The 16856-nt window shown below is 47.1% G+C and overlaps 1 protein-coding gene across 10 annotated transcripts in view; it reads left to right on the top strand.

Moving 5' to 3' along the window:
* The window catches only part of CELF6 (CUGBP Elav-like family member 6), a 181614-nt gene that overhangs the window by 127005 nt on the left and 37753 nt on the right, over positions 1–16856 (top strand). The gene's annotated exons all lie outside the window — the stretch shown is intronic.

The raw sequence follows: 16856 nt of genomic DNA, 5'->3' as shown, positions 1-16856 counted from the left end.
GCGGACTAATGATAATGAGAGCCAGTGTGGCCTAATGGTTAGAATTTTGGACTAGGACCTCACAGGGTTGTTGTGAGAATAAAACAGAGAGAGGGAGGAGAAATGTTTGTACTACCTTGAGCTCTGTAGAGAAAAAGTGGGATGCAAATGTTACAATAAATAAATAACCTTCCTTACATAAGCAAATGAAGTCCGCCCCTTGTCAGGTTTTCTGTCCATCTGGCTCTCCTTTGAAGTAGTTATAGGCCATCTAAATAACATTGCTCACAGACATAAAACTACCATAGAATTATAGAGCTGGAAGGGACCTTGAGTCCAACCCCATGCATTACAAGAATGTTTTCCCAATGTGGAACTCGAACTCATGACCCTGAGTTTAAGAGCCTCATGCTAGCTCCGTCAGTAGAAGCGTGAGACTCTTAATCTCAGGGTCGTGGGTCCAAGTGCCTCATGGGGCAAAAATAAATAAACCCTCCATTGCAGGGGATTCGACTAGAGAACCCTTGTGGTTCTTTCCATTTCTACAATTATATGTGCCTATGCTAAGACACATTATTAAAACACAGAGTCATAAAACAACAAATTGCAACATTAAAAAATATATCGCAGTGAGCACTTTTTACAGCTTACCGGGACTGGCAGAGAGGAACCTCATTTAAACAGTATTTTGAAACACCAAGATCAAAGTTTCTTTAAAGGCCTGGGAGAATTTTCTTTTTAGAAGTCTTCACCTGGTAATGCCAGAAGGACATAGCAGAGGAGCCAGGATGGCAACGCTAAGGATGCCCTCCTCCCGGGTATCTGTTAATTTAACTTAGCTTAGCCTCAGGGGTCCTTTTGTTCCCCCTCCCTGCCAGCCACATGTTCTCAGTTTGAGACATTTCGGTGCTGCGAGAGCCCCATCTGAGCCTGGACGTCTCAACCACATCAACGCCCTTCTTTCTCCGGCTGATCTCATTACAGGCTGGGCTGGGGCCAATGCTGGGATCTTAAAGGCCACTGCTCTGATGCTGCCTTGCGGTGGCTCTGTCACTCCTGCCTGCAGTTAGACCCGATTCCTCCCCTTGAAATGTCAGGCAGCCATGTATTATTGCATTTGAAGCGCAGCACAAGTCGAGATAAAGCGCCCTGGGAATCAATGAGGAGATGGCCTCAGCCTGGTTCCCCATTGATTGATGAACCTGTTCCTGCATCAAGCACAATTACTCCTGGGGTGGCGGGGGCAAGAGCCAGTCGGGACTTAGGTGCTGCTGTGAAACTTCCTCTGACACCCCCAGGTAGAGGATGATTGGAGAGAGGCAGCTTCTGTGCCTTTCCTTTGTGAGTTTGTTACAAAAGCCTGGCTATATCTTGTGGCAGGCGGTCATCAAGATTTGTTCTTCCACCTTTCGTGGTGGTTTGCCTGCTTTGTCTACATTTGGTCACCCTCGTACCTACGGGACCGCCTCTCCTGGTACGCCCCACGGAGGACCTTAAGGTCCACAAATAACAACACTTTGGAGGTCCCGAGCCGCAAGGTGGTTAGATTGGTCTCAACTAGGGCCAGGGCCTTTTCAGTACTGGCCCCGACGTGGTGGAACGCTCTGTCACAAGAGACCAGGGCCCTGCGGGACTTGACTTCTTTCCTCAGGAAAGCTGTTCTGCCTGGCCTTTGGTTTGGACTCAGTCTGACCCTTATGTTTCCCTTCCCTTATGGTTTTGATTTATGGGCTACTATTAAAATGAGGCTGCATTTTAAATTGTATTTTAACCCGTATTTTATTAAACTGGTTTTTTGTTTGTTTGCGCCCCCCCCATTATGTTTTATTGTGATTTTATTGGTGTTAGCTGCCCTGAGCCCGGCTCTGGCCGGGGAGGGCTGGGTATAAATAAAATTTTATTGTATTATTATTATTTGGTCCTGTTGAGTTCTGTTTTCTCCTAAGCTGTTCCAGGAGATGGGCCTCAGCATGCAGAGAACAGAAAAGTATAATGGAGAAGTTTTAGGCCTTTCCTGTCTCTGAGCTCCAGGGCTGGCAACACAAGGTTATGCCCAGAGCAATTTTTAAGCTGGAACTTGCTAGAACTCAGTTCCAGCACTTCTCAGGTGGGTTCCACTGCCATTATAAGAGAACAAGGGAGGCGTTCATGGTGAGTTCTGGCCCCTCTTTTTCTAGAAGAATAACACTGGTTATGCTCTTATCAAATTGGTCTTATTCTCGAGGCAAATAGTTGGGATTTTTATGTAAAAAAGGGGAGGATGAGGACATGGGCATAGCCAGGATTTATTTTAGGGGGGGGACAGGCATTATGTTCAATGGCGTAGCGTGGGGAGTGCAGGGGGGGGGCTGGCCGCACCGGGCGCAACATCTGGGGGTTAGGGTTAGGGGGCGCAAATCCACAGGTTAGGGGGCGCAAATCCATGGGTTAGGGGGCACAAATTACTTGCCTTGCCCCGGGCGCTGACAACCCACGCTACGCCACTGATTATGTTGGAGGGGGCAGAACCAAGTTATCTGCGACACAATTGGTCAGTTAAGTATTTCTATTTCTTTACTTGATTTGGGGGGGGCACTGTGCACCCCTGCACTCCCCTGGCTTCACCCATGGATGAGGAACCTGTTGCCCCCCCAGATGTTGTTGGATTCCAGCCTCCAGGAGCTCCCGTCCACATGGCCAATGGTCAGAGAAGATGTGAGCTGCAGTCCAATGAGATCAGGAGAGCCACAGGTTCCCCATCTCTGATTCAGAATATGTATATCCTGCTCTCAAGGCATCTTACAAAAGATTTGCACAATGCAATACGGACTGGGCATAGTTTCAGTGAGAGAAATAAACATGCTGTCCACATGATTACTCCACTGAAATGTCCTGCCTGCATTCCCTGGTGTGACCCTTCAGTCTCCACCTAGTAGACAGCAAAGCCCACTGATGGCCTCTGTACTAGCAAAGCTACTTAAATAACATAGGCGGTGCCCAGAGAGAAAAGAAATCCTGATAACACTTTACTGAGGAAACTGATCAAAAACAGTATATAATTTGAGCAGAAAGGAACCTAGAGTTTTTTTCTTTCCTCATGCATAATAGGGATAAAGGTAAAGGTAAAGGGACCCCTGACCATTAGGTCCAGTCGTGACCGACTCTTTGGTTGCGGTGCTCATCTTGCTTTATTGGCCAAGGGAGCCGCCGTTTGTCCACAGATAGCTTCCAGGTCATGACTAAGCCGCTTCTGGCGAACCAGAGCAGTGCACAGAAACACCATTTACCTTCCCACCGGAGCGGTATCTATTTATCTACTTGCACTTTGACGTGCTTTCGAACTGCTAGGTTGGCAGGAGCAGGGATCGAGCAATGGGAGCTCACCCCGTCGCGGGGATTTGAACCACCAACCTCCTGATCAGCAAGTCCTAGCCTCAGTGGTTTAATCCACAGCGCCACCCGCGTCCCTGCATAATAGGGATACATTCAACCAAACATAATAGCATGTGTAACCTCTCTGGAGATCATGCCACTGTGCCTGCTTCCTCAGTAGCATCCTCCTCCTCTTGGCTAGTTGACTTTAACACTAACAGGGTTAACCCTTCAGTTACAAACTGAATGATCCTTGCTGCTGCAGTTCCAACAGCCCGAGGCAAGGGAGTGGGGGCTGAGCAGCATTCCCTTGCTGGCACTTGGCAGTTGCCAGGCAGTAGCTCCCTCTGAGGGCTTCTGAGGCAAGAGGGGAGGCCAACCAAGCAGCTGGAACTCCTAACAGCCAATGATTAGGGATGCTTGAGGAATTTTATTTCTGCAAAGTGACCTAATCTGCACCTCCTCAACTAATGTGTGGTTCAGAACTTAATTATCCATTGCACTTCACTCTTCTCTTCCTTTTGTGGTACTGTTCTCAAAAAAAAAAAGAAACCCAAAAGACACCATACCAAAATGTATTTTTAAAAATACATATTTCAGGATAAAATGCATTTGGAAGTGCATGCATTGAGATAAAATACATCTTTAAATGGGAACATAGGGTCTTGCGAAAGAACGATGTCAAACCAGAATTGATGATCTCCTTCTACCGGGCCACAATAGAAAGTGTCCTTTCATACTGTAGTACAGTGTGGTACGCTGGTTTGACAGCCACGGACAGGAAGTCCCTACAGAGGGTGGCGAATACAGCACATGACATCATGGGCTGTCCCCGGAGTTCGCTAAATGACATCGCAGGAGACCGCTGCCTCAGGAGAGCGAGGAAAATTCTTAGGGACGACTCACACCCTGGCCAACATTTCTTTAATCTCCTCCCTTCAGGCAGGAGATACAGAAGTATAGTCAGCTGTACCAACAGGTTAAAGAACAGTTTTTATCTGTGGGCTGTTGGGCTGCTGAATGGGGGGGCGGGGCTAGTGGTGTAATTGACTTCCAACAAGCGCACAGAGCACAAACAAGACTGAGTGTATGGGGTGGAGCTTGTTTAATTTCACTGCACACAGGTGGTGTAGTGACAATCAAGGTTTATTTATTTTATTTATTATTTATTTAACATAAGAAAGAAGAGCCTGCAAGATCAGACCAGTGAGCCTTCCAGCCCAGCATCCTCTTCTTGCACAGGCCAAAAATCTGCAAGCACAGGCACCCTCTCCCCTCCTGTGGTCTCCAGAGCAGAACCATTGTGGCTGGTAGCCGTCGATAGCCCTCTCTCTGTGAATTTGTCTAGTCCTTTTTTAAAGCCAACGGGCATTCAGAGTGTGTTGCTTCCAACCATGAGACAGAGTGTAGCTGTCGTAGTTTGTAGCCACCGGTAGCTTGATCCTCCCTGAATCTATCCACTCCTCTTTGGTTGGTGGAAATTGCCGCCTCCAGTGGGAGTGAGTTCCACAGGTTAACTGCACGCTGTGTGCCAAAGCTTCATGCCCTGCAGTTCCTCAGTGATTAATAAGCATGCAGACATAGGCACTTAGAATTACAGTGGTACCTCGGGTTACAGACACTTCAGTTTACAGACGCTTCAAGTTACAGACTCCGCTAACCCAGAAATAGTACCTCGGGTTAAGAACTTTGCTTCAGGATGAGAACAGAAATTGCGCCGCGGTGGCAGGAGGCCCCATTAGCTAAAGTGGTACCTCAGGTTAAGAACAGCCCTCCAGAATGAATTAAGTTCTTAACCTGAGGTACCACTGTATGGGCTAAAACAGGCCACACCTTTATTGGTTACAGATGTGAGCAATTAGGCTTAAGCTTTGGGTGAAGCCAGGCTATATCTCAAGTCCCGCCCGTCTGCAAGGAGTCAAATTAAGAGTAAACCACCAGAAGGGGGAGCCCTATGACTTACATCAAATAGGGGTACCTCGAGGGGTCCCCATTGGGGTCGTGGCATGACCCTGGCCCATGCCCGGGCTTCGGACAGGATCCACACCCCCAGATCTCTTTAACAGAATACCCTTAATGAGGAGGGGCAGGTGGGGGCTACGACCTCACCTCCATTAAACAAAGACTTACCTAATGCCTAACCTTTCAACGTTGTGACGATCGCTACAAGGTAGGCAGAAACCAAGTGGCAGGTGCCAATCTACCAAGTGGAAAAATTCCTACCTGGCCCCAACAACAAGGCGGCTGACATTTGTCCATAGCAAGGTCATGCATACCAAAGTTTAGAAAGAGAGTGAGTAGGCTGGGAGATCCAGCGAGGAGGCAAGAGAAGGAAGCAACCGGCCGAGCCACAGTTTGAAACACCCACAGCTATCCCCACCAGCACCGATTGGCTGAGTGGGGATAACGCGGCCGGGGCAGGCACAGAAGGAGGCGTCAATCCCCCATCCCCGAGCTGGGTCACCGCCAGGGCCCAGATGCCCGGCCACAACACCGCCCACCACAAAGGTGAGCTGTCTTACTTGTCATGAATCTTCTAATAGTCAGGTTCACTGGATGCCGACGAGCTCTGGAGATATGCGAGAGGGAGATGATGGCCATGTTCCACCTCCACTATCCAAGGCGGTAACGCTTTCAAATACCACTTGCTGATTCTGCAGGAGGTGAGAGTGCTTACGTGCTCAAGCTTTTCTTGAGGGTTTCCCATAGGCATTTGGTTGGACACTATGAGAACAGGATGAGGGACTAGATAGACCATTGTCCCGATCTAGGAGGGCTCTTCCATTCCTATGGTCTTCATAGAATCATAGAATTGTAGAGTTGGAAGGGACCCTGAGGGTCATCCAGTCCAACCCCCTGCAATGCAGGAATATGCAGCTGTCCCATAAGGGCATCGAATCTGCAACCTTGGCGTTAAGGTACCATGTTCTAGCCAACTGAGCTATCCAGGCTTCTTCTCTTTCAAAAAAGCCCTAAATAAAGATTGAAGAGCAACAGTGAAACCAATTACAAAGAGACCCCACACAGTTTTGCTAATGGCATGTGGTAGGACAGATCTGAGGAACGCATGATACAGAGAACAGAAAACCATTCAGTTAAACAACTGATGGATTATTAACAAAGGCTTAACAGCAGCGCTTGAAGCAACACACTGGAACCACCAGCATTGTACATCCAAAGACATTGTCCTCAATATGGCTTGGTGCTATGTTCAAATTTGACTCCTTTTACGGATACCTTTCATGTTGTTGTTTAGTCGTTTAGTCATGTTCATCTCTTCGTGACCCCCTGGACCAGAGCACGCCAGGCACTCCTGTCTTCCACTGCCTCCCGCAGTTTGGTCAGACTCATGTTGGTAGCTTCGAGAACACTGTCCAACCATCTCGTCCTCTGTCGTCCCCTTCTCCTTGTGCCCTCCATCTTTCCCAACATCAGGGTCTTTTCCAGGGAGTCTTCTCTTCTCATGAGGTGGCCAAAGTATTGGAGCCTCAGCTTCAGGATCTGTCCTTCCAGTGAGCACTCAGGGCTAATTTCCTTAAGAATGGATAGGTTTGATCGTGCAGTCCATGGGACTCTCAAGAGTCTCCTCCAATACCATAATTCAAAAGCATCAATTCTTCAGCAATCAGCCTTCTTTATGGTCCAGCTTTCACTTCCATACATCACTACTGGGAAAACCATAGCTTTAACTATACAGACCTTTGTCAGCAAGGTGATGACTCTGGTTTTTAAGACGCTGTCTAGGTTTGTCATTGCTTTTCTCCCAAGAAGCAGGCGTCTTTTAATTTCGTGACTGCTGTCACCATCTGCAGTGATCATGGAGCCCAAGAAAGTACCTTTCATACCTGGTTGTATTTCTAGGCAGAGATTTCTACTGACCACATTTAAACTACTCCTTTTGGCACCTGGTTGTGGGTCTTTGTTTGTTGTTTTTTTTCCCGGAAAGGATCTTCATAAGATCCTTATGAAAGGAAGGTGCAAAATGTCATGACAACTGCCGTAACTGGGTCAGGAAAACAATTATGTCCCCTCTGGTACAGCACCAGCAGTAGCCCATCAATGATAGAAGCCCAGCTCTGCTGGTTCTGCCTCCTTCTTAGGCGGTTTCGAGCATCTTCACCAGCGCAAAGCCCATGGAATTATAACATGAGCTTAGGTACCGTATTTTTCACCCCATAGGACGCACTTTTTCCCCTCCAAAAATGAAGGGGAAATGTGTGTGCGTCCTATGCGGTGAATGCAGGCTTTCGCTGAAGCCTGGAGAGCGAGAGGCATCGGTGTGCACCGACCCCCCTCTCTCTCCAGGCTTGGCGGGAGTTCCCGCAGGCTCACAAGGCTTGCGGACAGCAGCCTGCAGCCCCTGCGAGTGTCCGCAAGCCTTGCGCGCCCAGCAGGAGGTCCCGCCAAGCGCGTGAGGCTTGGGGCAGCAGCCTGTTGCCCGAAGCACGGGGAGCCCTCCAGAGGGTGCCCCGTGCTTCGGGCAGGTGAGCGCAAGGCTTGGGGCGGCAGCCAGGGCGGGGGGGGGAATAATTTTTTTTATTCATTTCCCCCCCAAAAAATGAGGTGCGTCCTACGGGCCGGTGCGCCCTATAGGACGAAAAATATGGTAAATAGTGTATGAAAAGGAAAAAGAAAATAGCCATTCAAAGCAACTTATCAAGCTGCATTAGAGAAAGCATGCACTTCATGGTTTATAAAGCAGTGAACATTTGAGCAATTAAACTCAGCTTCTGAAAAGGGCCTAGACTAGAGAATGATTTGATGCATTTGCCTTGTTGAAGCCAAGCAAGTCTGGACTGGGGTAGGGCCTGGGTGGGAGGCCACATGGAAAACTTTCTGTACCATTGTAATAAAAAGTGTACCATGAAGCAGAGTAGAACATTGGGGGGGGGAGACCTCACACTGTGCTGCACTGGGTCACAGAGCCTCATTGACTCAGAACCCGATGAAACCATTCAGATGCTAAGTCCGTGCTAGAGGCTCTCAATATCCTTTGCAAACTACAGTTCACTGGACTCCTTGCAGTGTTGGAAGCCATGACTGTTAAAGTATTATAACAGTGCTTTAAATGTGTGCTGTGGGTGTGGCCAAAGTATACAAGTGATTTTGACAGCTGAGACAGAAAACAATCTCTCCTCTCTGGAACTAAAAATACAACAATATCAAATTGAAAAATCAGTGCTTTTGTTGAGTCAAAATGGTGCCAGTACTCACCATGAAGTTGTTGCAGTAAGTGTTGCACTTTTAACATTTGGGGAGGAAAGGTGCTGGTGCTAGGTTCCCTTAAGTATCCCCAGAAAAAAAGCACTGTGAATAACTAACACTTTGTTGTCCACCCAAAACCTGCCGTCTGAGGCAGCCGCCTTACTTTGCCCAAGGGTAGGGCCAGCCTTCCAGCATCCCAGGTATGCACTTAACTATGGTTGCTGAATGTCCGGAATTTCCCGGACATATCCGGAATACTGTACTTGAGAGGAGCGTCCAGACGGAAATCGTAAAAATGTCCAGAGAAATCTGGATGTATGGCAACCCATGCTGGCAGTGTCGTTTTTGGCGATTTTCCTTCAAATTAGCTTAACAACTTTGGGCAAAACTTTAAAAAGCTCAATAAATTTGCACACACACACCCACCCAAAAAGCTGTTTGAAATATGGCAAGCCTAACTTTACAGGGTTTAGATGCACCTGTTGCTCTTTCTTTCAGCCATCTTTTCATCCCAGAGGAACTTTGCAGAATAGAGCAGGAATTTGGGTTTTTTGAACCAGAGCTGTGAGCAACACCCTCTGGTCATTTATCTCCCTCCATCTCTGAACCAGCCCTTCCCATAGAAAGAGAAAGACACGTTCACACAAATGAGCACACATTCTGCTTTCCCAAGTGACAGCCAGTGAAAAGTAATCGGAGACTTGAAAAGCCCATAGAGCTGAAAGGGGAAATAGGAAAGACTGTCACATTTCCAACTTCCTTCCTCCGATCTATATACTTCAAGATAAAGGCAACCACTCTCAGCACCTCATGACCAAGTGGCAGGGAGAGGCCTCATGGGTACCAAGGGAAGACCTCAGACGCATTGCTGTGCCTGTAGGTGCCACATTGACAATCCTTGCAGTAGAAGTTGCGAGTGCAGCATTTGCAGCGATAAACCAAGAGACAGTTGGAGCAGATCGTACTCTGGAGATAGGAGTCTTTGCAGCCCTTTCCATTAGCCAGAAGACTGAATCATAGTACAAATATACTGAGATGTTTGAAAAATGTTGTTCTAGTTACCTGTTGTTGCTTTGAGAAAACTATTGAAGGCTTGTCTATATGCTCACCAGTATACCATAATCTGGCCTTGACAGTGTGGGTCTAACACCCAAGCTCAGCTGGCTGTGACCCCCTTCCTCTGCTCTTTCTGCATCTCAAGAAGCCGCAGGGATTGTGGCCAATGGATGACTAGCACCCTCTAGGGGAAATACCAGGCCAGTAGCTGGCCCTAGAACAAAGACTGGCTTCGTGCTTGGCATCAAAAACCACATTGTAAAACTTTTCCCGTAATTTGTTCAAACCAAACTCTACAATCATGAGAGATGGATTAAATTAAAATTAAATTAAAACTTATACATACATACATTATTTTAGAGGTGAACCATTGCTCCAAAAGTTTCTCAGATTGACTTGTGAGAATTTTCTGTGTTTTCCTGGGGTGGAGGAATGGAAAGAAGGTTCACATCTCCAAAGTTAATTCAAAGATAAGAAAAAGGTTGCAACATGACCACCAGGCACGTCCCTGAGCAAACCACAATTGGTAAACCGAGAACAAGTCTTATTGCAGTGCATGGTAGCGCAGCAGCAGCAGCAGCAGCAGCAGCAAGAAGAATGAGTTGCTGATGGGATTTAAAAGTCCAACAGCATCTGGCAGGAAACTCATAGGAATAAGTGACTCTGTCTTTCCCCCTTTTTCCAGTCTTTCATTCAGTTCTACATATTTCCATATCAGTTTGTGGGGGGGGGGGGACGGACGACAATTATTAAAGGTTCTCACAAAAATTCATTAGCAAATTTCTCCTGATACAGTGGTAAGGTAAAGGTAAAGGTAAAGGTACCCCTGCCCGAACGGGCCAGTCTTGACAGACTCTGGGGTTTGTGCGCCCATCTCACATCTATAGGCCGGGGGCCAGCGCTGTCCGGAGACACTTCCGGGTCACGTGGCCAGCGTGACAAAGCTGCATCTGGCGAGCCAGCGCAGCACACGGAACGCCGTTTACCTTCCCGCTGGTAAGCGGTCCCTATTTATCTACTTGCACCCGGGGGTGCTTTCGAACTGCTAGGTTGGCAGGCGCTGGGACCGAGCAGCAGGAGCGCACCCCGCCGCGGGGATTCGAACCGCCGACCTTTCGATCGGCAAGCCCTAGGCGCTGAGGCTTTTACCCACAGCGCCACCCGCGTCCCGTGATACAGTGGTACCTCGGGTTAAATACTTAATTCATTCCAGAGGTCCGTTCTTAACCTGAAACTGTTCTTAACCTGAAGCACCACTTTAGCTAATGGGGCCTCCTGCTGCCGCCACACCGCCGGAGCACAATTTCTGTTCTTATCCTGAAGCAAAGTTCTTAACCTGAAGCACTATTTCTGGGTTAGCGGAGTCTGTAACCTGAAGCGTATGTAACCCGAGGTACCACTGTATACACATTTCTGCAAGCACTTTTCACTGACATAATGCATTTTTGCATGCTGATTTCCATAACGTATGCATTTTGTGCATAGTTTACCCTGGCATATGCAACTTTGTACACAAGCAGGCTGGAGAATTGCACTGCAAAATCTGGGGAAGTAGAAATCTCAGAGGATGACAATGTTTCCTTTTGTGTATTGTTTTAAGGAGTGTTGCCCTTTCAATGCAAACCGAGCCAGAACATTCTGAGCAGCACTCATTCATGAATTTACTGCAGGTATAGTCCATTCCCCCCCCCCACAAGGAATTCAAGGTGGCATACGTGATTCTCCCCCTCCTCATTTAATCTCCACAACAACCACCCAGTGCAGTAAGTTAGGCTGAGAGGCAGTGACTGGCCCAGTGTCACCTAGTAAGTTTCATGAGCGAGTGGGGGGGTGCACCCTGGTCTACCAGGTCCCAGTCCAACACCAACCACTATGGAACACTGCATCTCCTTGCTTTAATGGCCTACATCAAACCAGACATAGGTAGATTTTGGCAAACCTCTAATGCCCCATTTTTCTATCTCTCTGTGCACCTTCTTGCCCATTTCCTATGGCGCCTGTCTGCAGACAAATGCACGCGAGGATCGGTATTTTAAACCCAGTGATGTTTTATTCCCAGGGTTCAGTTGCTTGAGCAGGGTAAATAACAGTGTATTCAGAGAGAGATGTAGTTATTAAACACGACTCAGCTGGTGCCAGCAAAAGCTCCCTGCGTCCCAAAGGGAACTGGGAAATAAATTACCCACTTACAGAATGTAATTGGTGAGGGATTAAAAATCAATAGACAGGCAAGAACAAGCAAGCTGCCTCAGCCGGGCTCTGTGGAGGAGGAGAAATCCCATTGCAAGAGGATGGCACTCTCGTTGCCCAAGAGCACACTTTCTGGCCATCTGGGGGCTCCTCTGCCTTTTAAGAGGTCAGTGGCAAAGAGATGCTTGATAGGTAAAACGTGCTGTGGCAGAATGGCCGGCCCTTTCCACCCAAGTCCCACAAGCCCACTGGAATGGACTGTAGGATTCAGATGCAAGAAACCTTAGATTCAATGCCCAGCTCGGCAGTGCTCTATCCCTTTGGCCCTGCACTGTTTTCCCAGAGGATCAGATGAAATATACCAAAATATGCCTCTAACTCTCCTGGGAACGAAATCATTAAAAGTGCAGGAGGCCACTTTGAAGTAATAGTTCCCCAATTCGGCCGGCACAGTTGCACTGGTTTGTGGCCGGCCTTGTGAAAAAGAGCAAGCCCCACTTTGGCTTTTTGAAATGAAGGAGAACCGGAATGAATGCAGACAAAAGGGGTAAGAAGGAATACAGCCTTCAGCAGGGCTTGGAAGAATGAGTATAGACAGAACTGGATCGAGGTCTGAGGGGGCAAGGGGCAAAACGTCCTTTGGCAGTGGGATCAGGTGGGTTTGCCCTGCAGTAATGGCATGGCTGTGAGCAACACAGGGCAGCCGTGATTTCCCACAATGCTCCAGAGTGATGCTGCATCAAGAACATTGGGGGAAATTAAAGGGGTGGCTTCAGTCAGCTGCCACCGGGAGTGCTGGGTCAGAAAATAATAATAAAGAAGATTCTAACATAAGCATTAGCTGTGCACCCTGGTGGGGCATTTGAACCCTGACAGCTGCCCCAAAATGCCAGGTGCAGATACCAGCCTTGAGGATCTGACAGTTTCAGTTTCTCATTTTTCTAGTCTTCACATTTCCACATCTCTTTGCATATTTCTGATTTAGCACCTCATGAAAATTCTTATTGCTATTATTAATGATTTTCAGGTTTATACATTTCAATAATTTTACAATCATTTGAACATTTCAAAATTTGACTTTCTTCCCCCACTTTCTGCAGTTCCTTAAGCTCTCTTTTTATGTATAGCATTGTAGGTGCCCAGTCAATCATTGCTTTAATAATAATAATAATAATAATAATAATAATAATAATAATAATTTTATACTTTTCAATAATTTTACAATCATTTCAACATTTCAAAACTCGACTTCTTTCCCCCTCTTTCTGCGGTTCCTTAAATTTATTTTTTAATATTTTCTGCATATCCAAATTAATTTGCTCATTTATTCATCTACTTTAAATATATACTCTTATAAAACTGCAGGTTATTACAACAATCCTGCCAATGTTCTCACATACATGAATAAATTTCTGTACAGTTTGGATAGTTCTGTCCCTCATGTAAATTCAGCAGCATGTAATTTCAAACTGTTCCTTACACATTTTTCCATGCAATTTCCCCCAATACAGTACGCACTTTTTACTTTGTGATTTCCCCATATATAATGCATTTTTGCATGTTATTTTCACTGACATGTGCATTTTAATGAACACTTTGCCCCAGTATATGCATTTTTGTATGCTGTAACCACCCTGAGACCCGCAGGTTTAGGGCAGTATACAAATTTTAATAATAATAAATCATCATCATCATCAATTTTTGTACATGCTACTTGGCTAGAGAACTGAACTGCAAAATTTAGAGAAGTGCAAATTTTAAAAGATGGCTGGCTCAGTTTGAATATTGTTTCAGAAAATGCAGGTTTGATAAGTTCCCTTTTTTATTTTATTTTTATTTATCCATTTTCACAAACTTAGTATACACACCTTACATTTTCATTCTCTAATTTCTTATCAAAAGTCTTCTCAATAGGTTCCCTTTTAGATGTGAATTAAATTCCCCCTTCCATCCCTACAGGAGGGTCCCTATTTTTATCTATGAAGTGTTGGATCCTTAAAGGCCGCCGCTTCCTCAAATTTCACATTATCATTCCCTTTTTGGCCAGCAGACCAGCAAGAATTTGGCTCGGAGCAAGACTCCGGCTTAGGCCATAAGTGAGGCAGAAATTCGAATCCTCTTTGAAGAGGCGCTTGCGGTGAGGAGAGAAGTGTCAAGGAAATTTAAGCTCAGCCAAAGCCTACAACACTATACAGGGACAGGTGTTGTTGTTTTTAATAGAGATGGTTTATGTTTTACTAGACAATGTATGAGCCCTGGTCTCTTAACTAATTTTCCTAGTGCCTGACAAAGCGTCCACTGTGCCCTGCTGTTATTTATTTATTTCCCGCCCTGCGCACTCTGACAGGCCACCTTATTCCCGTTGTCAGACGCCATTAGAGCCCAGCGCTGGTGCGAGGGCCGTGGAAGACAGATGCCGGCAATAATCGCGAAACACTCATTATTTACCATCACTCCAATGATGTTTAAGTTATTTATGTCCCTTGGGCAGGGCTGGCAGCGGAGGGTTATTTGGGTAGTCAATCATAACCATGAAACGGCTTGCTACTTTACTTAACCGTCTCTCTTTCTCTCGGAGCCTCGTTGCCTCCATCTCTGTCTTTCTCATTCCAAGTACCCCTTTACAGTGGTGCCTCGCAAGACGAAATTAATTCGTTCCGCAAGTTTTTTCTTCTTGCGAGTTTTTCGTCTTGCGAAGCACGGTTTCCCATAGGAATGCATTGAAAATCAATCAATGCGTTCCTATGGAGACCGTCCGGGGACAGAGGGGAAGCGCCGCGGGCCTTCCCCTCTGTCCCCGGACCTGTTTTAAAGCAAGGGAAGGGGCAGCGGGGAGAATCGCTTCTCCCCGTTGCTGCCCCTTGGTTCAAAAGGGGTCCGGGGAGAGAGGGGAAGGCGCGCGCGCACCTTCCCCTCTGTCCCCGGAGATTGCGGGGCTGGCAACAGGGAGAAGCGATCTTCTCCCCGCCGCCCCTTGCTTCAAAAGAGGTCCGGGGTGCGGGGGCAAGCTTCGTTTTGCGAAGCAAGCCCATAGGGAAATTCGTCTTGCGAAGCAACTCGAAAACGAAAAAACCTTTCGTCTTGCGAGTTTTTTGTCTCGCGAGGCGTTCGTCTTGCGGGGCACCACTGTATTCCCCATTCCTTCTCATCAACCTCCACCCCCCACCTTCTTTCTCCACATGTTCCCCTTTGACTGGACTTAACCGTCCAGGGGTCCTTTACCTTTACAATAATAATAATAACAACAATAATAATAAAACTAGCAGCTCTTTTTTGTTTTAATGATGAGGTGCCAGTGCTCCTATATTGATAAAAGTGCTGTGGGTGCCTGCACAAAATGGCAGCCATGGGCAGCAAAAACATAAATGGTTGTACAAGTGAGTACTGTCACAAAAAGCCCTAATGATAATAATAATAATAGTAGTAATGATAATAATAATGCAGTTAAAAACATTCCTTCTGAAGTGTAGTGGGGCACTGCCTCATTTACGCTAGTGGGCCAATCACCACTGAGTGAATGAGGGCAAAAATTTGTTCTCTGCTGCTTCGGAGGGTAGAACTTGATCTAATGGGCTGAAGTTGTAGGAGGGCAGATTTTGGTTGGCTGTTAGGTGATGGTAAAGGTGACCAGTTACTTAAAAGGATGGTGGGCTCTCTTTCATTGGAGGACTTCAAGCAGAGGCTGGACAGTTGTTTGTAGGGGATTCTGTACCTCTGGCCTCCTCCAAGTCCATGAATAGAGGAATCCCTAGCATGCAGACACTGCGCCCGCTGGATTTCTCCTAGTTGCTTGACAATTTATATACCCCTGGTATTTAAACAGAACATCTAAGCCACTGACAAAATGTTAAAACATCTTCAGTAGACAGCAACTATGGAAATACCAGAGAAGGCCCACATTCTATAAAGCACTACAGTGGTACCTCTGGATACGAACGGGATCCGTTCCAGAGCCCATTCATATCTAGAAGCAAACGTAACTAGCAACGGCATGTCTGTGCATGCGCGTGTCACTTTTCGTCGCTTCTGCGCATGCGCATGGCATAATTTTGAGCATCTGCGCATGCGCAAGCGGCGAAACCCAGACGTAACTCACTCCGTTACTTCCGGGTTGCCGTGGAGCGCAACTTGAATGCACTCAACCCGAGGTATTAGCAACAAAACAGAGCATCATCTCGGACACTGAAATAAACATGGCACGTAAGAAATCAGCTATGAAATTGCAAGGAAATTGTAAACGTGATACTGTCCTGGCCCTCACTGCTGCATGAATGACTCAAACTTGGGTTTCTGTTTCTACCAAAATCTTGACGGTGAAGATGAGCGCAGTACATAGGGAAGGCAAGGGTGAAAGGCACATGGCTAAGCATGAGCTAAGATACTGACCCAACAAGACACCCCCTGTGCCTTCTTTTTAAAGGATGGGACAGGCACTTAGTGTGGCAAATGGTCCGAGTCTCCAAACTGGGCGAGCAAACAGGCATTCCTCTCAGTGAGTTGAGCTTACAAGGTCTTTTTGCACCAACACTGGCATCTCTGTGTCCTTGGAGACCAAGTTTCAGCTGATTTATGCTCAGCAGCCTCCTTCTTCAAAGGAAGCGCATCACTGATAGCAGAAGGCACCAGAGGTGGCTGCTCAACAGGGGAGAATGGGCTGGGGGGGTCTCTTGATGCTGGATTAGAACGCCCCACTTGGTCCCCCCTTAGGATCCAGCTCACTATCCTCCAGGCCAGCCCCTCCTCCCCCCAGCCCTAGACTCTTAACAGAAGAAGAAGAAGAGTTTGGATTTGATATCCTGCTCTATCACTACCTGAAGGAGTCTCAAAGTGGCTAACATTCACTTTTCCCTTCCTCCCCCACAACAAACACTCTGTGAGGTGAGTGAGGCTGAGAGACTTCAGAGAAGTGTGACTAGCCCAAGGTCACCCAGCAGCTGCACATGGAGGAGCGGGGACGCGAACCCGGTTCCCCAGATTACGAGTCTACCGCTCTTAACCACTACACCACACTGGCTCTCTGACACTTCTTTAGGGCCCACCAATGCTTCTCCCATCCTGCTGGGTCCCACCTCATG

The sequence above is a fragment of the Podarcis vaucheri genome (assembly GCF_965113315.1).
Source record: "Podarcis vaucheri genome assembly, chromosome: 14".
In the NCBI taxonomy this organism is placed as follows: Eukaryota; Metazoa; Chordata; class Lepidosauria; order Squamata; family Lacertidae; genus Podarcis; species Podarcis vaucheri.
The sequence above is the reverse complement of the archived record's forward strand: the minus strand, read 5'-3'. Positions and strand labels throughout refer to the sequence as shown.